This window comes from Rhinopithecus roxellana, chromosome 2 (genome assembly GCF_007565055.1).
Source record: "Rhinopithecus roxellana isolate Shanxi Qingling chromosome 2, ASM756505v1, whole genome shotgun sequence".
Taxonomy (NCBI): domain Eukaryota; kingdom Metazoa; phylum Chordata; class Mammalia; order Primates; family Cercopithecidae; genus Rhinopithecus; species Rhinopithecus roxellana.
This window is the reverse complement of record NC_044550.1, coordinates 143,853,673-143,878,747: the sequence shown is the minus strand read 5'-3', so window position 1 is coordinate 143,878,747 and position 25,075 is coordinate 143,853,673. Positions and strand designations below refer to the sequence as shown.

The 25,075-nt window shown below is 44.1% G+C and overlaps 1 protein-coding gene across 9 annotated transcripts in view; it reads left to right on the top strand.

Moving 5' to 3' along the window:
* Window positions 1-25,075, top strand: part of RBM47 (RNA binding motif protein 47) — a 213,254-nt gene that overhangs the window by 104,003 nt on the left and 84,176 nt on the right. Inside the window, exon 1 of one of the 9 annotated variants that reach the window (XM_030921794.1) lies at window positions 13,450-13,902. The exons of 6 other annotated variants lie outside the window; for them this stretch is intronic. The gene's annotated coding sequence lies outside the window, so the exon portion shown is untranslated. Of the gene's footprint in view, window positions 1-13,449; window positions 13,903-15,019; window positions 15,257-25,075 lie in introns of those variants that run through there. 2 more of the 9 variants (XM_030921787.1, XM_030921781.1) reach the window with 2 other exon arrangements.

The following is a 25,075-nucleotide window of genomic DNA, read 5'->3' as shown; positions in this document are numbered from 1 at the left end:
CCATGAGCAGCTAAGTTTTATTTTTAGTAGATAGACAGGGTTTCACCATGTTGGCCATGGTTGGCCCAGCTGGTCTCAAACTCCTGATCTCAGGTGATCTGCCCACTTTGGCCTCCCAAAGTGTTGGGATTACAGGCGTGAGCCACCTTGCCTGGCCACATTTTTGGCTTATGATATTTTTTACTTATGATGGAGTTAATCGGAAGTAGCCCATGGTAAGTCAAGGAACATCTGTAAAATTAAAAATTTTTAATATGGTAGCCAGTAGCCAGTGGCACATTTCAAGTGCTTAATAGCCATATATGGCTACTGGCCACTATCCTGATAGCAGCAAAGATATAGAACTTTTCCACCATTACAGAGTTATATGAGATGGCCCTGTTTTATTATCTATTTCTTTATTATTTTTGAGACAGAGTCTTCCTGTGTCACCCAGGCTAGAGTGCAGCGGCGTGATCTTGGCTCACTGTAACCTCCGCCTCCCTGGTTCAAGCAATTCTCCTGACTCAGCCTCCTGAGTAGCTGTGGCCATAAGCGTGCACCACCACGCCCAGCTAATTTTTGTTTCTGTTTTTTTTCTTTTTGAAACAGGATCTCACTCTGTCCCCCAGGCTGGAGTGCAGTGGCAGGATCTTGGCTCACTGCAACCTCCACCTCCCAGGTTCAAGCAATTTTCCTGCCTTAGCCTCCCGAGTAGCTGAGATTAAAGGTACATGCCACCATGCCCGGCCAGGGTTTGTATATTTAGTAGAGACGGGTTTTCACCATATTGGCCAGGCTGGTTTCGAACTCCTGACCTCAGATCTCCCAAAACGCTGGGATTATGGTGGCTTCCGTTTTAGATATGTAGTTATATGACAATGCAAGGAAGAATATATTTGCTTAGTGTGTGTGCCTTGTTTTCTCAGTGAGAGACCAAAAGGTTGTTTTTATTATTTTTTTTTTTATTTTTGAGACAGAGTCTCACTCTGTTGCCAAGCTAGAGTACAGTGGCGTGATATCGGCTCATTGCAACCTCAGCCTCCTGGCCTCAAGGGATTCTCCTGCCTCAGCCTCCCAAGTAGCTGGGACTACAGATGTGCCACCACGCCCAGCTAATTTTTGTATTTTTAGTAGAGATGGGGTTTCACCGTGCTGGCCAGGATGGTCTTGATTTCTTGACCTTGTGATCCGCCCGCCTCGGCCTCCTAAAGTGCTGGGATTACAGGCATGAGCCACCATGCCCAGCAGTAATCTTCGCTTACATTTATTTTGTAACCTTATGCACCTAACCAGTGCTGGATATATAAGAAATACTTTGTATTTGTTGAATTGATTTTTTAGTACTTAGTTGGCAGTGCACCATTAAAGCCTATGAATTTTGAAATAGGAAACCAAGTTTCTGGCCCCTTTTCTTCTGCCAACTAGCATGTGACTTAGAATATCTCATTTAACTGAAGCAGGTCACAGTTTCCTCAAGGGTAAATGGTTGTAGACTGGACTATATTGGAAGATTCTTCCAGGTTTGGAATTTTGTGGTACATATGGAGTATTCACTTTTAAATAAAAATGTACACCCTTCCCCCAAACATACACACATATACACACACAATGAAAAGTAGCAGGTTAAAAAACATTCTAGCTTATTTTAAACTTCATTTGTCCTGGGAGGCTGAGGTGGGCATATCAGTTGAGGTCAGGAGTTTGAGACCAGCCTGGCCAACATGGTGAAATCCTGTCTCTACTAAAAAATACAAAAAAAAAAAAAAAAAAAAAGCCAGATGTGATCTCAGATAACGTGGCAGGCTGAGGGAGGAGGATCGCTTGAATCTGGGAGGCGGCGGTTGCAGTGAGCTGAGATCACACCACTGTACTCCCTCCCACCTGAGCAACAGAGCTAGATTCCGTCTCAAAAAAAAAGAAAGAAAAAAAAGAAAAAAAAAATTAGCCAGGCGTGGTGGCATATGCCTGTAGTCCCAGCTACTTGGGAGGCCGAGGTGGGAGGATTTCTTGAACCCAGGAGGTGGAGGTTGCAGTGAGCCAAGATCATGCCACTACACTCCAGCCTGGCTGCCTGGGCAAGAGAGAGTGAGACTGTCTCAAAAAAAAAAAAAAAAAAAACCAACAACTTCATTTATCTAATTTTCCAAAGATATAAGCCTAGGATTTCAGGATTAAATTCTCTGCCATAGCTATAGCTAACTTGGGCAAGTCAGGTGGAGAGTTAATTGCCTTTGTCAAACCTCACTGAGGTTTTACACTATCTTTAGTCTCACTGCATGCAGCAGTCACCAGTCAATGCTGCCAACCCTTTTCCATTGCTCTAAGTCAGGCATCAGTAAACTGTGGTCTATTGTCTGTTTATGTATGGCCCTCTCGCTAATGGTTTTTACATTTTTAAAGGGTTGCAAAAAAAAAAAAAAAAAAAAAAAGAACCAGACTGGGCAGCACAGTGAGACCCTGTCTCTACATAAAATAAAAAAATTAGCCAAGTGTAGTGAAGCACACCTGTAGTCTACTCAGGAGGCCGAGGCAGGAGGATCCCTGGAGCCAGGGTGGTTGAGGCTGCAGTGAACTGCACCACTGCACTCCAGCCTGGGTGACAGAGGGAGATCCTGTCTCAAAAACAAAAAACAAAAACCCCAAAAACAAAAAACAAAAAGAAACAAACAAAAGAATAATATGTAACAGAAACCACATGGCTTGCAAAACCTATAGTATTTACCTAGCTCATGACAGAAAAGTTTGCCATCCCCTGCACTCAGTGACTTTCCTGTACAGACCCAACCACTTTTTAAGGCAAATTGTTTTCTGAAGTGTTATAAGGTCCTGTGACTCAAACACCATAGAATTAAACTCCATCTTCTCTATGGTTTAGAAAGAACTCTGAAGACAGGGAAGGGCAGCCAGGCTGGTGGGGAGTAGACGGGGACCCTCGGCTTGATCAGTTTTGTATTGAAACACTACAAAGTAGGCAGGACCCCGTGTTCTGAAGGCAGAAAGCGAGTCCTTGGATCCAGAATCTGTGTGTTCTGGTCTTGGCTTTGGAAATTTGATGAGTCAAGGTTTCTGGCTGTGTCCTCCTTGACTTACAGCTTTCACAAGAATGAATTCTGAAGGCCCCATGAAAGGGGAGAGCTGTGAGAATCGTCATCTAAGGCCCCTGCTTGCATTTCAGTTTCTCCTTCTTTTCCTTTTCCTTCTTGCTCCCTCTCCGTTTAGCACTCTGGGATCTAGATTGGATGGGCAGCTAAAGGTACTGAAATGGAGAGGCAAGAGCCAAACTTCAGGGCCTAGAGCAGGGCTGGGCCGGTATCTGAATTCTGATAGCAGCATTGCCAGGCAGCCCCAGGGCAAACGCAAAGTTCATTGGTTTTTCTTAAGAACTCTTTTCTTTCTGATGCTCACTGCCAGGTGTCCAAGGGCCCTGGAGCTTTCCAAATCTCTTTTCTACATAAGCCTATTCCCTAGGTTTTTACCAAGCCTTGACTTTTAAAATGCACCTCTTCTTAGTTACCAAAAAACTCCAGTTTTGGCATTTTTTTCCCCCTATTTATCCTTTTTTTTCCTTCTCTCCTTGTCCCATTCTTTCCTCTAGGCTATTTTCAAAGTTCTTTTGCCCCTGGCTTCTGTATACACAGCTGCCTTTAGAATAATCTGGTGTGCCTCACCTTAATAAAAATCCAGATTTACAAAACAAAAATTGTTTGAAAGGTGAATCTTTTTTGTTAAAGAAATCTGGCCAACATGAAAGACTAGCATCTCTTTTTTTATGTTTATCACTTTGTTTGTTTGAGACAGTCTCACTCTGTGATCTGCAACCTAGCCTCCTGGGTTCAAGCGATTCTCATGCCTCAGCTTCCCAAGTAGCTGGGACTACAGGTATGCTAATAGTCATATTTTATACTAATAAAGTAGCTGGCTAATTTTTGTATTTTTAGTAGAGACAGGGTTTTACTGTGTTGGCCAGGCTGGTTTCAAACTCCTGGCCTCAAGCAATCTGCCCATCTTGGCCTCCCAAAGTGCTGGGATTACAGACCTGAGCCATCGTGCCTGGCCATGTTTATCACTTTCTGCATTTCATTATAGCAAGTGGTAACTACGGGAGGTCCCCTAGTTGGGTGCAAGCAGATTCATTTTTGTATTTGCAGATCGTGTAACACAGTGAAATTCATAGCCTTACCCCCATACTGGATCATAAAAAATTTTTACTTTCCCTATTTTGTTTACTATGAAGCCTGAGCTGATTAAATATATCCAGTGGCCTGGATCAGGATCATGTGAAAAGCAGGACCTTGGCTTGCTTACAACAATGTTTGCATTTGTTTTGATTGGGACAGATTCATTTGGAGAAATTCCCAACTTATTCTCAAAGAAGATTCTAGCACAGTACCAGGCTCCCAGTGGCTTTTCATTCACAGTAATGAGCATTAGCCGAGCGTGGTGGCATGCGCCTGTAGTCCTAGCTGCTCAGGAGGCTGAAGCAGAAGGATTGCTTGCGCCCAGGAGGTCAAGGCTGCAGTGACCTGAGTAGTGTCTGTGCACCATTGCTGCATTCTAGAATTCCCAGCCCGGAACTATGCTGTTGTCATGCCCAGGAAAGCATCCATGAGAAAAGCCTGTTCTGAGTCCGAATGGCGATGCCAGTTCTGGATAGAGTTCCTTGACACACACGGCACTTCCAGCCTTGGTTTTCACGGTTGCTGTGATAGCAGCACACACTCCGTTTCACACAGCTGTGAAACGGAGAGAAGATGAACAACAGAAATGGATGTGCTAAAATGTGAGATGAAAAAATGCAGAAAAGCCAACCATCTTTAGAAATCTCATTTATTCGGAGTTCAGTGTAAGCCTAATAGGCACAAGCTGAGATTCTGGAGTCTGAGTGGTGGGTTCCAGTCTTGCTTTCCGCCAATAATTAGCTTCACTTGACTTCTTTGGGCTTCCGTTTCTTCATTTGTATGAGAAAATAGGGATCATGAGAGTACTTGGCACATAAGATTTGGGAGGAGGTTGTATATGTCGAGAATTTAGCACCATGTCTAGTACACAGCAGGTGCTTAATACATGTTCATATTAGTGTTTTAGCACATGTGGGAAGGACATAGCCCAGTGCAGTGTTTCTCAAATTTTGGGGACTGGACCATCTTCATAGACAGATAAAATACAGGGCACTCAATTAGCTATATAACTTCAGATAAGCAGTAAAAAGTTTTTAGTACAAGTTTTTTCCCCAAACATTGTATGGAACATGTACGAAAATATTCATTTCTTATCTGAAATTTGAATTTAACTGGGAACCCTGGAGTTTTATTTGCTAAATCTGACAGTCCTGTTTTCTTTTCCTTTTTTTTTTTTTTTCTTTTTTTTTGAGACAGAGCTTACTCTGTCACCCAAGCTGGAGCTGGAGTGCAGTGGCACGATTACCGCTCACTACTGCCTCAACCTCCCAGGCTCAGGTAATCCTCCCACCTCAGCCTCCAAAGTAGCTGGGACCACAGATGCATGCCACTATGCCTGGCTAATTTTTGGTATTTTTTGTAGAGACAAGGTTTCACCACCTCACCCTGGTGGTTTTTTTTTTTTTTTTTTTTTTTTTTGAGACGGAGTTTTGCTCTTGGTGCCCAGGCTGGAGGGCAATGGCGTGATCTCGGCTCACTGCACACTCTGCCTCCTGGGTTCAAGCAGCTCTGCCTCAGCCTCCCGAGTAGTTGGGATTATAGGCGCCCACCACCATGCCCAGCTAATTTTTGTGTTTTTGGTAGAGACAGGGTTTCGCCGTGTTGACCGGGCTGGTCTCCAACTCCTGACCTCAGGCTATCTACCCGTCTTGGCCTCCCAAAGTGCTGGGATTATAGGTGTGGGCCACCACGCCCGGTCCACCCTGGCTGATCTTGAACTCCTGAGCCCAAGCCAGGAGGGCTGGGATTGCAGGCATGAGCAACTGTGCCCAGCCCTGTTTTTATATTCTTTTTTTTTTTTTTTTTGAGACGGAGTCTCGCTCTGTTGCCCAGGCTGGAGTGCAGTGGCCAGATCTCAGCTCACTGCAAGCTCCGCCTCCCGGGTTTACGCCATTCTCCTGCCTCAGCCTCCCGAGTAGCTGGGACTACAGGCGCTCGCCACCTCGCCCGGCTAGTTTTTTGTATTTTTTAGTAGAGATGGGGTTTCACCGTATTAGCCAGGATGGTCTCGATCTCCTGACCTCGTGATCCGCCCGTCTCGGCCTCCCAAAGTGCTGGGATTACAGGCTTGAGCCACCGCGCCCGGCTGTTTTTATATTCTTAAATATTATTAGCCAGTCGTGGTGGCTCACACCTATTATCCCAGCACTTTGGAAGGCTGAGGCGGGCGGGTCACTTGAGGTCAGGAGTTCAAGACCAGCCTGGCCAACATGGTGAAACCCTGTCTCTACTAAAAATATCAAAAATTAGCCAGGCATGGTGGCACATGCCTATAATCCCAGCTACTTGGGAGGCTGAGGCATCAGAATCGCTTGAACCTGGGAGGTGGAGGTTGCAGTGAGCTGAGATCATACCGCTGCACCCCAGCCTGGGTAAGTGAGACTCTGTCTTAAAAAAAAAAAAAAAAGGAAAAAAAAAAGATTTTTGAGAAATGCAAAGTGCTTTTATTTGGGTCCTATCTATTGATATTTACTGCATTATAAATTAGAATTAAGAAAATTAAGAATAGGCCGGGCGCGGTGGCTCAAGCCTGTAATCCCAGCACTTTGGGAGGCCGAGACAGGCGGATCACGACAGCAGGAGATCGAGACCATCCTGGCTAACACGGTGAAACCTCGTCTCTACTAAAAAAATACAAAAACTAGCCGGGCGAGGTGGCGGGCGCCTGTAGTCCCAGCTACTCGGGAGGTTGAGGCAGGAGAATGGCGTCAACCCGGGAGGTGGAGCTTGCAGTGAGCTGAGATCCGGCCACTGTGCTCCAGCCTGGGCAACAGAGCGAGACTCCGTGTCAAAAAAAAAAAAAAAAAAAAATTAAGAATAATAGTAAGCTTATTTTTTATGTAAATGTTTTCATGAAAAATAATTATCTTTCCAAAAAAAGTAAAGAGAAGATCATGTTGTTTATATTTTTTTCAAATCTCTGTAATGATTGGCTTGATAGAAGTCAGCTGTATGCTTATATTTGTTTCTGCTTCAATCTATTGAGGTATGTCATTTTCATTGACGTTCTTTAGGGAAAGAAAATTCAACCTCACAAAGATGTGTAATATGAAAAGGGAGGAATATTATAGTAGACTTTTTGGATTATTGTGAGCATTCTTCTTTGATACTAAACCCAAACTCTACAAGAGGTAGTTTTTGTTTTGTTTTGTTTGAGATGGAGTATTGCTCTGTTGCCCAGGCTGGAGTGCAGTGGCACAATCTCAGTTCGCTGCACCTTCCGCCTCCCAGGTTCAAGAGATTCTCCTGCCTCAGCCTCCCGAGTATCTGGGATTACAGGCACCCACCACCACGCCAGGCTAATTTTTGTTTTTTTAGTAGAAACAGGGCTTCACCATGTTGGACAGGCTGGCCTTGAACTCCTGACCTCAGGTGATCTGCCAGCCTTGGCCTCCCAAAGTGCTGGAATTACAGGCGTGAGCCATTGCGCCCAGCCAAGAGGTAGCTTCTCAAAGGTTAGTTGCATGCAGAATCTGAAGCTGTAACAAGGAACTTTTCATGCTCTGTTACGTTAAAATTGGTTGGCCCATCTTGGACTTTGAATGGACTGCTTACCCATGCATGATTCTGTAACATCATGGTTGGTTATTTGGAAAATATTGGTTCACTGAGTTGTGAAGATCTTCCAGATATTGAAACATTTCAGTATGTATTTTTAAAACTCCACATTTGTTAATGTCATAGTTGATCTCATGAGAAAAGCCTTTAATAACTGACAAGCAGTCAAGCTCATGGTGGTAAATGCAGGTTGCCCCCAAATATTTTTCTTACTTTTTTTGTCTTTTTTAAAATTATTTTTCTTCTCCTTGTGCAACAGGGCTAACTCATTGGCAGTGCGCCCAGAGTCAGCCAGGTTCCCCCAGATTTTAACTTTTGCTTGAAAGCTTGAATTTGATCGTTGGAAATCAATACTGTCTGTTGTGTTCTTTGAAGTGCCAGGGTCACTTCATTCATTTTCTAGAAAATGTCTGCCAAATATTCAAGTCTAAATAATCATAGTTTGTTTTATCAAGTAGTTTAGCCTGTGACTCTCACAAGTGATTTTTCCTTGAGACAGCAATTGTAATTCGGTATACAGTACAAGTGCTTTATCCTACTTTTCATTTCATCACACAGAATATTTTTGAAACGTCTACTTGAATTGAGACTTAATAAAATAAATAGGCTGGACGTGGTGGCCCACGCCTGTAATCCCAGCACTTTGGGAGGCCGAGGTGGGTGGATCACCTGAGGTCAGGAGTTCAAGACCAGCCTGGCCAGCATGGTGAAACCCCATCTCTACTAAAAATACAAAAATTAGCTGGGTGTGGTGGCAGGTGCTTGTAATCCCAGCTACTTGGGAGGCTGAGGTGAATCACTTGAACCCAGGAGGTGGAGGTTGCAGTGAGCTGAGATTGTGCCACTGCACTCCAGCCTGGGTGACAAGAAGGAAATTGTGTCTTAAAAAAAAAAATAAAAATAAATTAAAAAATTTTTAAAAGAAATAAAAATAAATAAAATTAATATTGTCTTATCAGATACATTCTTAAGGAAAATTGGCTTTTTTTTTTTTTTAAAGGTAGAACAACTTGAAATGCCTGGTCTTAAAAAAAAACTGCCACAATTACTAGTAAAGTTAGGCGGCACTGCCTCTTACACTGCTAGAAACTTTAGCCACCATTGCCTTTTTTTCACTGGTGCAGTGTCAATGCCGTGGAAAAGGGAAATATGTTAGTATTATTAAGAACCTTGGAGCCTCTCAGCGTTCCAGGGACCTCACTTTGAGAACTGCTAGTCTAGTGGCTGATATCCCCATGATAGACAGTACCAGACAGTATAGATTGATCTCCCCTCTCCTATTGCGGCCCCTCCTTCCTTGGGCAGTTTGGGAAAACACCCAGAGCCCCTGGGCACTTTCTTAGGTATCTGCAGAGGTTGGCTAGGTGATGAGCACTTTCTGAGGTCACATTCATGCTACTCTTTGAAGCCCTCTAAAGGGGTTTGAATATGATTCATGGGCATTCCCAAACCCTTGGAAGATTCTGGAAGATTTAGAAGCTCCAGATTAAATCTCTACCTCTTTCTCCTCTACTATTTCCTAGTGTCCAAGGGAGCTCAAAACCCCTTTCAGAAGCTGAAACTATTCTGCAGGCCAAATATATACTAGCCTCAAAGATATTCACGCTAGAAATGAGCACCTACAGCTGAAAGATGCTTTGGAATAGGCCTGGGGCAATAGAGCAGCACTCACCAGAGACGCATTATTCTGCCCTATTGCAGCTCTGCAGTTGAAAATTCTAGGGGTATACCTCCATGCTGGCATACCAAAAACAATAGAGAAAAAACTCCACTTAGAATCGCATGGCTGGAGGTGGGAAATGCTATTATAAAACATTTCTATTGCACAGAAGGCACAGTCCTTTCTCAGGGACACATAATTTAGTCTCTGAGCAGCATGAGACTTTTATATGCCAAGTGCTGTATAGAACACAGGGAATTCTAATACAGCCTACAGGGTTTAAAGTCAAATAACAAATTTGTGATCACAGAAAAAAAAAAAAAAAACATAAAAGGTTTACCCAAAGTAGGGGAATCCATATTTTTTTTGGCTGGATTTTATGGTCAAAGGAGGACTTCCATAGTAAATAGAGTTCATCAGTAGATTTCAAAGTGAACAGTAGAGATTGTCTTAATTAGGGATAAGAAGTTAGGGTGGGCTGGGCACAATGATTTATGCCTGTAATCCCAGCACTGGGAGGCCAAGTTGGGTGGATCACGAGGTCAAGAGATAGAGACCATCCTGGCCAACATGGTGAAACTCCGTCTCTACTAAAAATACAAAAATTAGCTGGGCATGGTGGCATGCACTTGTAGTCCCAGCTACTCAGGAGGCTTAGGCAGGAGAATTGCTTGAACCTGGGAGATAGAGGTTGCAGTGAGTGGAGATCGAGCCACTGCACTCCAGCCTGGGCAACAAGAGCAAGACTGTCTCAAAAAAAAAAAAAAAAAAAAAAAAGAAAAGAAAATAAAAGGGAGGGTAGGGTGGAGGGAAGTGGGAGAGGAGGGTGAGGAGGCCAAGGCAAAGGATTGAAGAATGCCAAGTGTGGTGGCTCACGCCTGTAATCCCAGCACTTTGGGAGGCCAAGGTGGGCAGATCACCTGAGGTTGGGAGTTCGAGACCAACCTGACCAACATGCAGAAACCCCGTCTCTACTAAAAATACAAAATTAGCTGGGCGTGGTGGCGCACACCTATAATCCCAGCTACTTGGGAGGCTGAACCAGGAGAATCGCTTGAACCCGGGAGGTGGAGATTGCAGTGAGCCAAGATCATTCCATTGCACTCCAGCCTGGGCAACAAGAGTGAAACTCCATCTCAAAACAAAACAAAAAAAAAGAATTGAAGGAGAAAAACAGGGTTGAACTGGTTCTGGTCAGAGATTGGCAGAAAATAACATGTAAGTGATTTTTTTTTTAAAGACAAGATGTCACTCTGTTACCCAGGGCACTCTGTTACAGTGGTGTGATCTTGGCTCACTATAGCCTCAACTACAACTCCTGGCCCAAGCAATCCTCCCACCTCAGCCTCCCAAGTAGCTGGGACCACAGGCACATGCCACTGTACCTGGATCATTTTATATATTTTTTTGTAGAAACGAGGGTCTCACTATGTTGCCCAGGCTGGTCCTAAACTCTGGGCTCAAGTGATCCTCCTGCCTGGGCCTCCCAGAGTGCTGGGACTACAGGTGTGAGCCACCACTCCTGGGTTGGATCTTGATTTAGACCAAGCTTGTCCAACCTGTGGCATGTCCAGGATGACTTTGAATGTGGCCCAACACAAATTCATAAGCTTCCTTTGGGACTTTTTTTTTTTTAAGCTCATCAGCTATCATTAGTATCAGTGTATTTTATGTGTGGCCAAAGACAGTTCTTCTTCCAATGTGACCCAGGGAAGCCAAAAGATTGGACACCCCTGATTGGGCAGTAGACAGGCTCTTAGGGTGAGTAGGCTACAGTGTGCACGTGCATGAGAGTGTGACTCAGGCAAAGAGCAAGGGCTCCAACTGGGACCTGCTTGGATTCTCAGATCTGTCATTATTAACTGTGTATCCTTGGGCAGCCTCTCTGAGTCTGTCCTCTCATCTGTCTGTTTAATTAAATGAGGTGTCATACATCAAATAACTGATTATTGTAGGCACTTGAGAAGCAATGTTTGCAGCCGGGCATGGTGGCTCACGCCTGTAATCCCAGCACTTTGGGAGGCCTAGGCAAGCGGATCACTTGAGCTCAGGAGTTTGAGACCAGCCTGACCAACAAGGTGAAACTCTATCTCTAAAAAAATAGCAAAATTAGCCGGGTGTGGTGGTGTGCGCCAGTAGTCCCAGCAACTCAGGAAGCTGAGGCAGGAGAATCACTGGAACCCGGGAGGTGGAGATTACAGTGAGCTGCAATGGCACCACTGCACTCCAACATGAGTGACAGAGTGAGACTTCGTCTCAAAAAAAAGAAAAGAAACAATGCTTGTTTTGTGGTGTGATTTGATGGCTGGCTTATTTGCTATCTGGACTTCATAATCCCATTTTCTTATCCTCATTGAAATACAAAAAATAAAAAAAAAAGCAAAGCAACTACCTTAAAACCCCAAATTTGTTTATATAGTGATCCTTCTGTATCCATGGGGGATTGATTGCAGGCCCCCAGATTTTGGATGCTTGAGTCCCCTATATAAAATGGTGCAGTATTTGCATATGACCTACACATATCTTCCCATATACTTTGAGTCATCTCTAGATGACTTAGAATACCTAATCCAATGGAAACGCTATGTAAGTAGTTGTTATGCTGTATTGTTTAGGGAATAATGACAAGAAAAAGAAGTCTGTATGTGTTTACTACAGACACAGCCATCCTTTTTACATTTTTAAATTTTTACTTTTTTTGTGGGCACATAGTAGTATATATATTTATGGGGTACACGAGATTTTTGAATATTCTTGTTCTGTGGTTGGTTGACTTCAGGGATGCAGAACCCAAGCATACTGAGGGCTGACTGTACGTAGAATATATGCCTTTGAAACACTGTTTGGGATTCCGATTTTGTGTCTTCAAACTTTTTTCATCAAAATTTAAGTATATTTCTGAACATTAAGGCCTTGGACTCCCTGCCAGGGAGTGCAGAGGTGAGTGCTCTGGTGATCTAGAAAGCAGTTGAGGGTCGGGCACGGTGGCTCACGCCTGTAATCCCAGCACTTTGGGAGGCTGAAGCGGGTGGATCATTTGAGATCAGGAGTTCAAGACCAGCCTGACCAACATGGTGAAACCCTATCTCTACTAAAACTACAGAGAAATTAGCCAGGCGTGGTGGTGCATGCCTATAATCCCAGCTACTCAGGAGGCTGAGGCAGGAGAACCTGGGAAGTGGAGGTTGCAGTGAGCTGAGATTGCGCCATTGCACTCCAGCCTGGGCAACAGGGCAAGACTGTGAAAAAAAAGAAAGAAAAAAGAAGGAAGGAAGGAAGGAAAGAAGGAAGGAAGGAAGGAAGGAGGGAGGGAGGGAGGGAGGGGCATTTGAGGACACACAAGTACCCTAATGCAGAGTGAATGAGACGGGTGACCCAAGAGGGGTTCTCATGGGAAAGACTTCTGTGATGGGAGTAATTACCCCCAGCATGCAGGGGATTTACTCCTCTTGGGTTTGTGTAAAGAAGGGCACCCAAGGGACAAGAGGTCAAGTGAAATAAACCCCAAAATTAGAATAAGGGACTGACCCGTGCCAAGGGCTGAAGGAAGATGAGAGGGATGGTAGAGGAAACTGCCACAGGTAGTGGGGAGAGCAGGTTAGACCAGGTGGGGCCTTACTGCTCTGAGAGGAGGTGCTTTTGGAGGTCAGTGGCTTGAGGGAAATCCTGGGCTGTCGGGAAAGGGCACCTCAGCCCCTGGCCTGTCAGCAATGGCTCAGTGACCTTGGGCTGTTGTTGAATCTGTCTGCATCTCTGAATCTCGAGAATAATAATACCTGTCTAATCCATGCACTGGGTTGTGTGACATGTCACATAAAATAGTAGAAGGAGAAATAGAATGATGAAGGCCGGGTGCAGTGGCTCATGCCTTTAATCTCAGCACTTTGGGAGGCCAAGGCAGGTGGATCACCTGAAGTCAGGAGTTTGAGACCAGCCTGGCCAACATGGTGAAACCCTGTCTTTACTAAAAATACAAAAATTAGCCGGGCATGGTGTCAGGTGCCTATAATCCCAGATACTTGGGAGGCTGAGGCTGGAGAATCACTTGAACTTGGGAGACGGAGGTTTCAGTGAGCCAAGATAGTGCCACTGCACTCCAGTCTGGGTGACAGAGCGAGAATCCGTCTCAAAAAAGAAAAAAGAAAAAGAGAATCATTGCCCTCCCCCAACACCCATTATGTTCCTCTCAGGGAAGCAAAGCAAGAAAGGAGAGAGGAGGAGAGGGAAAAAAGAGAAAAAGGGAGGCCCAAATGAGGCGTTCTGAGGCGGGTCAGTTCACTGTGGTAGAGGGCAAGATGAGATGTTGTGAAAGCAAAAGGAGCTGACAGGCAGGCTGGAGGGCGGGGAGGCCCTGTCGCCCCGCCCCGGGCAGGCAGATAAAACGGTCATTTATGGTACCCACCCTAACAGATTAGTCAGTCAGACCCAGGAGAAGCGAGCTCAGTTGCCCTTTAGTCCTAGGACTAACCGGAAGCTTCTGCAACATGAGGACATTGAAAATAAGATGGAACCCATCCACATAAGGTAGGAGATCAAAAAATGACAACAACCCTTCTGACATTTTAAAACTGTCAAGAACTTCTCTGTGCCATTTTCTAGGCTCCTGGAGCTGGGGAGCTGTCAGTTCTTGGAAATAACTTCTGTGGTTCTAGACATTTGTACTTTATAGATGAGGAGACGGGCTCAGGGAGGTTAAGTTACTCCCTCAAGGTCACACAGCTGGAGTGTAGAAAACACATGATCTCAATTCTAGGTTCAGTTTTGTTTTGCTTTGTTTTGTTTCCACCTCAGCAGACATTCTAAAGGTAGGAAATGCAAAATTCTGAGCGCTCTCTGGGGGATTGGAGGAGTGGGCGGGGACAGAGAATGGGTTATCTTACTTGCCTATCCTGTCTGTGGGTGTGATTCTGCAACCAAAGCCAATTCTGGCTTCTTCTCTAGACGGTCTTGGTCTCCTTTTATCGAGTGGGCTTGACTGTATGTAGCTAAGTAATTCTACTTGCTCATGTCTTAGACTGTCCCACTCAGTCCTCCAACAGCAGGTGAGTGCGTGCTGCTCGCATGGGCCCAAGACTCTAGCAATCTCCCTAGGTAGTTTCTGTAAAACCAGGCAGACAGATGATCCCTGGGCACCCTCTCTTTATCTCATTAACCCTGGTGGTACCAGGAGGCACCTGACATTCTAATAGTTTGGTGCCAGCAAGTTTCTGTTATCCTCCAGTTGTAATTGTTAACTTGAATGGAATGCAAAACTTCTGGTTTGGAGCAGAGTTGGGTCTTAACTGTGAATAACTTGAAGGATATGGAAAATGGGAAGTATCTTTGGTTATTGTGGAGGATGGTTTATGAGCACTTTTTTGAGTTGCATTTTCTCAGATAAATAGGAATATGTGGTCAATGTGGAGATGCTACTGCATCTACATAGTCCAGTGAACTCCACCTTTTATTAACTCTTGCCTTTGACAGTTTTTTAGCTCGGCAAGCCAAGACTTGTTTGGGGATTAGAACAATGAGCTTATCATAATGCCACCTTAAAAAAAATTGCTGTAACGCTTCCAGTGTCAAGGTTTATTTCTATGATCCCTTCCTGCAACTCTGCCCCCACCACCTGAAAGTTTGACATTTTTTTCCCCCTTAAGGGGAAGTGTGGAAATAGAGCCTGCTTGTTCATTTTCATTATTGTACATTACATGATATCTTTTCGACCATTATATTGTGTTCCCTCAATGGTGTTTGCTCTGAGGGTGGGACACAAGCCTGTTTAGTGTCTCGTAAAACATTTACCAAAAGCACTGAGCCATGGTTTTGAAGGGCATTCCGTTGCCAGAGTGTGGGAGGAGAGAGCAAGCAGGGAAAGAGAGCGCCAGGTGCTTAGCAGGTACGTGCTTCCTACTTTAGTATATTCATATTAAAAATTTCAAATTGCATATGATTTCAGTTCCCTTCTGTGGAAGGGGCAGGGATGGTGAGGGGAAGACGGGGGCAAAGGGATTTCTTTGCAAACTCTATTTTTCAGTGGCTCGGAGTCCCCGGATAATTGTAATCTTTAGCTTTCATCAAATGCTGTTTTTGGTTTTGCTAGAGGGACGTGTGTGTAATGGAGAGTAAGTGGAAAATCTACCTGTGCTTGAGATTTTACAGTGGGCTGAATCAGAATCCTTTAGCAAAGCATTTGCTTTAGCAAAGAGTTCAGAACCAGGTGCCGTTTCTAGGAGGCAATGTGTAACCTTGCGATTTGCACTTCTGTGAGCTCAGGAATTCATTCCGTTTAAAGGTTTTGCTAAGTGGTGGTTCTGGTTTCATGAAAATACTTTTAAACTTTCTCCCCCCACCCCACCCCCAATTCTGTTAAATTTAGACAAGGTAACAGCAAATTAAAGGTCAGGTTAGGCCGGGTGCGGCTCACGCCTGTAACCTCACACTTTGGGAGGCTGAGGTGGGCGGATCACTCGAGGTCAGGGGTTCGAGACCAGCCTGGCCAACAAGGTGAAACCCCGTCTCTACCAAAAATACAAAAATTAGCCAGGCGTGGTAGTGTGCGCCTGTACTCCCAGCTACTCAGGAGGCTGAGGCAGGAGAATCACTTGAACCCAGAAGGCAGAGGTTGCAGTGAGCCAAGATCGTGCCACTGCACTCCAGCCTGGGTGACAAGAGCAAAACTCCATCTCCAAAAAAAAAAAAAAAAAAGGTCAGTTTAAAATGGCCTCTTATCCACAAATCTGTGTTTTTAAAACAGACCAGTTTGAGACTGACTTTTTCTGTACTGGTCATGGTTTAGGAGAAACTAATGAATAAATACTTCTTGGGAATACTAAGTCTTTATAATCTAGCTTTTTTGAGTGGGTAGAAAATATAATAAAGCTACAGCCTTAATCAAATGTTTATGTATGATCAATTGTAATAATGATATGCCACACACAGATACCAGTAACTGTGTTATTAATAGTTAAAACTCAAACAGTTCATAGGAAAATCTAGGAAAAAAATAGTTCCAACAGATTTGTGTAATTGCCAGTTCTTGGGGAAAGGTGTTGCAGTATAATACAGGCAATATAACAAGGGTGTGGGGTCTTTGGCCTGCACGAGGACAGTGCGAAGTTGAAGAGCTCACCAATTATGAAAGAACCTGATTTGGGTATATTTTGCCCAATGACGCTTGCAGTAAGAAGCTAAGGGTTTTTTCTTCTGAGAAGTAGCCGGTCATTAAAAACAGGCTGGAAGAAATGATTGTTTCAAAATTGGAAGATATTTCCTCCATAGGACAAACTTCCCTGTGGCTTTGTATATTCAGGCAAATAGGAAGAAATCTAACAACTATAGAGGTTAAAGACCTTGAGTTCCCTGGAGGCATGGCAGGTTTAATGTCTTTATATATGCATATCGGAAAATTGAGTTTAGCAGAAAGTCGTTTCACTACTCTGACCACTGCAAGTTTATGTAACTTTTGACAAGTGGATTAATGTTTTCTTATGTCTCTTTTAAGATTTCGATACTTACTGGATCTAATTGCCTGTTATATAGGTGCACTTAGATTGCTTGAGCCTATCAAGTACGGAAAGAGAGCCATACCATGTGAATCCAAAATAGGAACCCTGACCAGTGAAAGAATACATGCATGAATACCACACTTTCTTTTCTTTTCTTTCTTTTCTTTACTTTTCTTTTTCTTTTTTATGAGATGGAATCTGACTCTTGTTGCCCAGGCTGGAGTGCAATGGCACGATCTCGGCTCACTGCAATCTCCGCCTGCAGGGTTCAAGTGATTCTCCCGCCTCAGCCTCCCGAGTAGCTGGGATTACTGGCACCCACCATCATCTCCAGCTAATTTTTGTATTTTTGTAGAGACAGGGTTTCCCCATTTTGGCCAAGGTGGTCTTGAACTCCTGACCTCACGTGATCCACCCACCTCGGCCTCCCAAAGTGTTGGGATTACAGGCGTGAGTCCCTGCACCTAGCCCCCCCCCCCTTTTTTTTTGAGATGGAGTTTTGTTCTATCCCCCAGGCTGGAGTACAGTGGTGCAATCTTGGCTCACTGCAACCTCCACCTCCCAGGTTCAAGAGATTCTCCTGCTTCAGCCTCCCAAGTAGCTGGGATTACAGGCACCCACCACCATGCCCGGCTACTTTTTTGTATTTTTAGTAGAGAAGGGGTTTCACCATGTTGGCCAGACTGGTCTTGAACTCCTGACCTCAGGTGATCCACCTGTCTTGGCCTCCCAAAGTGTTGGGATTATAGGCGGGAGCCATCACGCCTGGCAATACCGTACTTTCAAGATTGAGCCTATATTGAGTCTGAAATTTTATCAAAGGAACAGAAAGACTCTGGGGAAAAAATCTAAAACCAAACCATTTCTAGACACTTGTTATTCCTTGTTTCCCTTTATTTCATCAGGAAAATCCATATTTGGTACAATCTTTTTGTTTAGTTATTCTTTTTTCTTTTCTTTCTTTTTGTTTGAGACAGAGTCTTACTCTGTCACCCAGGCTGGAGTGCAGTGGCGCGATCTCGGCTTACTGCAGCCTCTGCCTCCCAGGTTCAGGCGATTCTTCTGCCTCAACCTCCCGAGTAACTGGAGCTGTAGGCACCTGCCACCACACCTGGCTAATTTTTGTATTGTTAGTAGAGATGAGGTTTCACCATTTGGCTAGGCTGGTCTCAAACTCCTGAACTCAAGTGATCTGCCCACCTCAGCCTCCTAAAGCACTGAGATTACAGGCATGAGCCACTGCGCCTGGCCCGATTTAGTATTTCCATGAGGAATTGTAAGAAAGTAAGATCAACAAAGGCTATGCTGGCTCCTTCTGTTAGGGGTTCTTATGGTTTCATGATAGTTTATTGACAGATCTAGTCATGCATCACATTCAGTCCTGAATAACTTGGCCCATGTTTTTGGCATTTTAAACTCTGCTGCTATTAAATGTGATATGATAATAATGCTTCTATATCAGGTTGGCTGTATTAGGCATATAATTGAGTAACGTCTTTACAAGAGTTCTTGTTTGTTATCTGCTGCTTCTGTCCTTTAGACTACAAGTTCTTCTTGATTTGTAAAATGTCATGAGGCTGAAATTTCTGGGGACAATAATAGGTCCCAAATGAAAACGCATTTCGCAACATGCCATAATGCCTAAGAGGCAGACCTGTCTTTTCTGAACAGAGCTGGATGGCTTTGTTAAGAAATGGGTAGGTGACAACCTTTCAAGGTGATTCTGGTGGCTGTGCCAGAAAAGTCACATGCATAGGAGCTCAGAGTCAGAACTACGTGGGCAACCTGGAGGAACCTTCATAGAGACTTGGGCCGTATGTGGCTGGTTTTGCTTTTTGCGGGATGAAATAAAAACTGAATGTGTATTGATTAGCCCAGTGATAATGAAAAATTCTTCAGTTATCTAGCAGGTCAAGATCTTAAGTAAGGCAATAAAACAGTCCCCACAGCAGCCAAAATTTTTTTTTTTTTTTTTTTGAGACGGAGTCTCGCTCTGTTGCCCAGGCTGGAGTGCAGTGGCTGGATCTCAGCTCACTGCAAGCTCCGCCTCCTGGATTTACGCCATTCTCCTGCCTCAGCCTCCTGAGCAGCTGGGACTACAGGCGCCCGCCACCTCGCCTGGCTAGTTTTTTGTATTTTTTAGTAGAGACGGGGTTTCACCGGGTTAGCCAGGATGGTCTCGATCTCCTGACCTTGTGATCCGCCCATCTCGGCCTCCCAAAGTGCTGGGATTACAGGCTTGAGCCACCGCGCCCGGCCATACAGCAGCCAAAATTAATGCCATCAATTCTATCAGGACCTCACTCAGTGACTGTTGACTCTTTGTATTTTTTAGTAGAGACAGGATTTCACCATGTTGGCCAGTCTGATTTCAAACCCCTGACCTCAGATAGATCCACCCGTCTCAGCCTCCCAAAGTGTTGCGATTACAGGCGTGAGCTATCGCGCCCATCCCCCTATTGACTGTTAGTTTAGACATCTTTCAATAACATTTCTGGTTTCTCAGTGCATGATATATCATGACTCTTTCTTTTCTTCTTTCTACTTGGCTAATGACCATTAAGCAAGCATGCACACATGGACTCATTCATTCAGTCAGTACTTACTAATGGCTCACTCTGGGATAGGGTCTTACCTCTCAGTTCTTGGATGTCACCTCTTCAAGGTGACCTTCCCAGGTCCCCTAAAGGAGGTCCTCTAATTTTGCCCTCAAAACACACGTTGTATTTGTTTATGCCTGCCTCTTTTGCTAAAATATTAAGTTCCCTTAGGTCGTGGATTGTGAGTGTCTAACCTACTACTGTATCTCCAGTGCTTAGCATATACCACGCGTTCAAAATTATGTACCAGATATATGAATAAATTAATGAAAGGAAACAAATGAGAAGGACAGGGATGATTAGAGGCAGGCACACAACAGTGAGAAATAGGGCATATAACAAAGGGGTAAAACTGCTGCCATCCAATCCAGAAGCAATGGACCCCAAACCTATTGCCCCATCTCAGCTCTACCATGTAAGTTTCTTTACTTTATTTTTTTGAGATGGAGTTTTACTCTTGTTGCCCAGGCTGGAGTTCAATGGTGCAATCTTGGCTAATAGCAGCCTCTGCCTCCCAGGTTCAAGCAATTCTCCTTCCTCAGCCTCCCAAATAGCCTCCCGTGTGCCATCGTGCCTGGCTGATTTTGTATTTTAGTAGAGACAGGGTTTTACCATGTTGGTCAACCTGGTCTTGAACTCTTGACCTCAAGTGATCCACACCCCCCTCAGCCTCCCAAAGTGCTGGGATTACAGGCGTGAGCCACTGCACCTGGCCAGTTTCTTTACTTTTTAAAAATTTTTTAGAGACAGGGTCTCACTATGTTGCCCAGACTGGTCTCAAATTCCTGGGCTCAAGTAATTCTTCCACCTAGGCCATCGAAACTGTCGGGATTATAGGTGTGAGCCACTGCAAGTTACCAACCATGTAAATTTCTATGGATAACCTTGGTTCACCAAGAAGAATGTGCTTTGTAGCCTCTGTTTGAAATGAGAGTGAGGAGTACAAATCATTTTAGAAATATTTTTACCTAAGAAAGTAATAGTATGTTTGCTTAAATGTATTTATTTGGAAAATAATATTTGGAAAATATCCTACACAAGTGATGTCTACAATTATGAAGCACCAATTAATTTATCATTCAGAGAAAATATTAAATAATCACTTTGGAAAAATATTATTTATTTATTTTGAGATGGAGGCTCACTCTGTTGCCCAGGCTGGAGTGCAGTGGCACGATCTCGGCTCACTACAACCTCAGCTTCCCAGGTTCAAGGAATTCTCCTGCCTCAGCCTCCCAAGTAGCTGGGATGACAGGCACACGCCACCACACCTGGCTAATTTTTGCATTTTTAGTAGAGACGGGGTTTCACCATGTTGGCCAGACTGGTCTCAAACTCCTGACCTCAGGTGATCCGCCCACCTTGGCCTACCAAAGTGCTGGTATTACAGGCGTGGGCCACTACGCCTGGCCGAAAACATGTTATTTTAAATATTCATTGAAGTGTATAACATAAAGGCAGTAAACTGCACAACTGTTAAGTATACAGCTTGATGAATTTTTACATATATATGTACCTGTGGAACCACCACCCAGATTAAGGCACAGAATATTTTCATCATCTCAGTATCCTCGTACCTCTCCTCCCATTATCCCCTCATCCCAGGGTAACCACCATTCTGACTTGTATCACCATGGATTACCTTTGGCTATTCTTACTTCATTAAGATGGAATCAGACAGTATGTACTCTTTTGTATCTGGCCTCTCACTCAACCTTTATCAGTGATGCTCATCCATAGTTTCATGTGGTTATAATTTATCCTGTGGTTGTTGCGTAGTATTCCTTTGTAAGAACAGACCACAATGCAGAGAATTTTCAGGAATTAAAAGCATGACTATATGAGCTGAAAATCATTCCCTATCTGTGCCAGCTCTTTGAAGTGAAGTGATCTCTTAAGGTGGGATGGAAATATTATGACCTGAAAGGGTGGAAGGAAAGAATTCTGTTTCTGGGAGTGTATTTGCTAAGTGCTCTACGTTGGCTGTTTGTTTAGCTGCAATAATTACCCTAGAAGGTGACTGCTGCTGTTTTGTACATGAGGAAACTAAGCATGAGAAAAGTTTTATGACTTTACAATGAGGCTGAACAAAACATGAAAATTGTTAGTTACACCAGAGGGCAGTCCCGTCCTGGCAAAGCCAATGCTAGAACACTGTTGAGGCTCTACCACCTCCGATTCCTGAGGCTCAGCTTTTACATACTGCAGACTTTTCTTTTCTTTTTGAGATGGGATTTCGCTCTTGTTGCCCAGGGTGCAATGGGGCGATCTCGACTTGCTGCAACCTCCGCCTCCTGGGTTCAAGCTATTCTCCTGCCTCAGCCTCCCAAGCAGCTGGGATTACAGACATGTGCCACTACGCCTGGCTAATTTGCAGACTTTTCTATCTTCTGTTGGAGAGCTGGTCAGCCACCTGACTTTTTTTTCTTAGGTCATTTTGTCTCTTTTTCCCTTCAAATTTGTTTTGTTTTAAAAATAAGACTTCCTCTGGACTTTTTTTTATTTTTTGAGATGGAGTCTCACTCTGTCACCCAGGCTGGAGTGCAGTGGCTCAATCTCAGCTCACTGCAACCTCCGCCTCCGAGGTTCAAGCAGTTCCTTGCCTCAGCCTCCCGAGTAGCTGGGATTACAGGTGCACACCGCCATGCCCAGCTAGTTTTTGTATTTTTAGTGGAGACGAGGTTTCACCGTCTTGGCCAGGCTGGTCTTGAACTCCCACCTCAGCCTCCCAAAGTGTTGAGATTACAGGTGTGAGCCACTGCACTCAGCCCTAGCTCTGGAATTTTAAATTTTTGCTTATGAATAATTGTTATTTTCAGACACACACGGTATTAATATATTCAAAAACTTTTATTTAGCAATTTTTGAATTTCTTTTTTTTTTTAAGATCAGGTTTTAGTGTGTAAACGTAAGGAAATATTTAATCATTGTAAGAAAGTTAGGTGAATTTCAAGTCAGAATTACTGAAAAGTTTCCTGGGAGTCAATTATCATGTGTTTTAAAGTGGAGTTTATGGCAGTGCTTAAGGCCAGGTGTGGTGGCTTATGCCTGTAATCCCAGCACTTTGGGAGGCCGAGGCTGACGGATCACCTGAGGTTAGGAGTTCGAGACCAGCCTGACCAAGCTGGTGAAACCGTGTCTCTACTAAAAATACAAAAATTTGCTGGATGTGGTGGCGCATGCCTTTGATCCCAGCTACTCAGGAGGCTGAAGCAGGAGAATTGCTTGAACCCAGGAGGCGTAGATTGCAGTGAGCCAAGATCACGACACTGCACTCCAGCCTGGGCAATAGAGCAGAATCTGTGTTTTTGGTAGAGATGGAGTTTCGCCATGTTGGCCAGGCTGGTTTCGAACTTTTGACCTTAAGTGATTCGCCTGCCGCAGTCTTCCAAAGTGCTGGCATTATAGGCATGAGCCACCATGCCTGGCCGAGATTTTTTTGAAGGAAAATTGGAGAGAGGCATTCAAGGCACTGCTTGTTTGGCTCCTTCTGAATCATTCTCTTCCTCCAATAAAGAGCAAAGTATTTAGGTAGCATAAGAAGCAGAATCAACTGGTTTCTAGCACCCGAGATAGGTACAAATGTCCCTGGCACTCAGGATGGTCTCAGAGACACTGAGTCAGCCAGAAGGTAACTTGGAAGCCAGCCGAGTACAGAAGCCATTGCCATAAGGTTGACCTCATGCTCGTCTTGTCCTGCGTAACAGAATGAAAGAGCCAGTCAGCAGTGGAGCCCTCTGCCCTTCCCAGTGCAGTGGCTTTCTCAGTATAGAACTTTTACCTTTTCCACAAAGATTCCAACCATGGGTGGTTATTGTTGGGGTTAATTGAGATAATATGCAGTGTATGAAAGTATCTGGCACATCACGGGTGTCCAGTAGATCTCAGTTTGCCTTCCCTTTGAACAGGATTCCATGGAGGGAAGTTTGCATACATAAACGGAACCGGACTCTTACTTAATAGTGAATTCAAGACATTGAACATTGTCCCAGGTGGCATTCTTTTCCCTTGAGGATTGTGAAACATTTAAATTAGCCATTGTTTAAGTAAGCACCGACGCTGTCAATCACAAATGCAAACCTGGACTTGGAGTAGAAACAAAACAAAGACTTTTATTCTGCTCTTCCGATAAAATGGCTTCTTACTGTAAAGCCATAAGAAATACCTACTCTTTCATTTTTTAATAAGAGTATTAGAGCAATTTGTCTGTACCATCACTGCTGTTGTTTGATAATAGATAGGTCAGAGGAAGATTGTATAATGAAGGTTACAGCTCACTGCCCACACAACTCCCAATGAAGATTGACTTGTCATATGATAAGGGCTTTATTTGCTGCATAAAATGACAAGTAAGCTTTTTGTTTTTTTGAGACAGAGTCTCGCTCTGTCGCCCAGGCTGTGGTAGTGTGGTCTCGCTCACTGCAACGTCCGCTTCCTGGGTTCAAGTGATTCTCCTGTCTCAGCCTCCTGAGTAGGGGGGGTCTACAGGTGCACACCACCATAACCAGCTATTTTTTTTTTTTTTTTTTTTTTGCATTTTTAGTAGAGACGGGGTTTCACTATGTTGGCCAGGCTAGTCTCAAACTCCTAACCTCCGTGATCCACCTGCCTCGGCCTCCCAAAGTGCTGGGATTATAGGCGTGAGCCACTGCGTCCAGCCAAAAATATATATTTTTTTAAATTCTAAGAAAAACGTTGATTTGGATATAGAAAAATTAAATACCAGGGAATGCTGGCTTATAAATTTTAGTCCAGCATCTCTTTTTTTTACACTTTTTTTTTTTTTTTTTAAGATGAAGTCTTATTCTGTTGCCCAGGCTGGTGTGCAATGGCATGTTCTCGACTCACTGCAACCTCCGCCTCCCACGTTCAAGCGATTCCCCTGCCTCAGCCTCCCGAGTAGCAAAGTATTTAGGGCACATATCACCATGCCTGGCTAATTCGTGTGTTTTCAGTAGAGACGGGGTTTCACCATGTTGGCCAAGCTGGTCTTGAACTCCTGGCCTCAAGTGATCACCTGCCCATCTCAGACTCCCAAAGTGCTGGGATTATAGACGTGAGCCACCGTGCCCGGCCTTTCTTTCTTTTTTTTTCTTTTTAGACACAAGATCTTGCTTTGTCACCCAGTCTGGAGTGCAAAGGTGCAATTACAGCCGCTGTGGCCTCAAATTCCTGGCCTCAAGCAATTCTCTTACCTCAGCCTCCTGAGCAGCTGGGACTACAGGCATGCAGCACCATGCCTAACTGATAGCCCAGCAACTTTTAAAGATAAAAATCTTTATCTTTGCATAAAGGAAAATTAAGGAATCTTGTACTTATTCTGAGAAACAAAATACAAACAACAATTTTTTGTCTTCAGAGGTTGGCAGTCCTTGGTCCTCCACAAGTACTTCTTTGGTAAAGAATCTGCCATTGGCAGATATCTCATAAATGACTTATATCTAGGCCATACAAAAACCATGACCAAAATAAGGAATGTGAATAGAATGTGGACAAATTAAATGGTGATAATTTTTGGTGGGTGGGACTTTCAACAAAAATAAGTAATCCAATATTCTTTTAATTTAATTTCTATTAACAAGGTCTTATCATAGAAGCTGAGGTGGGGAG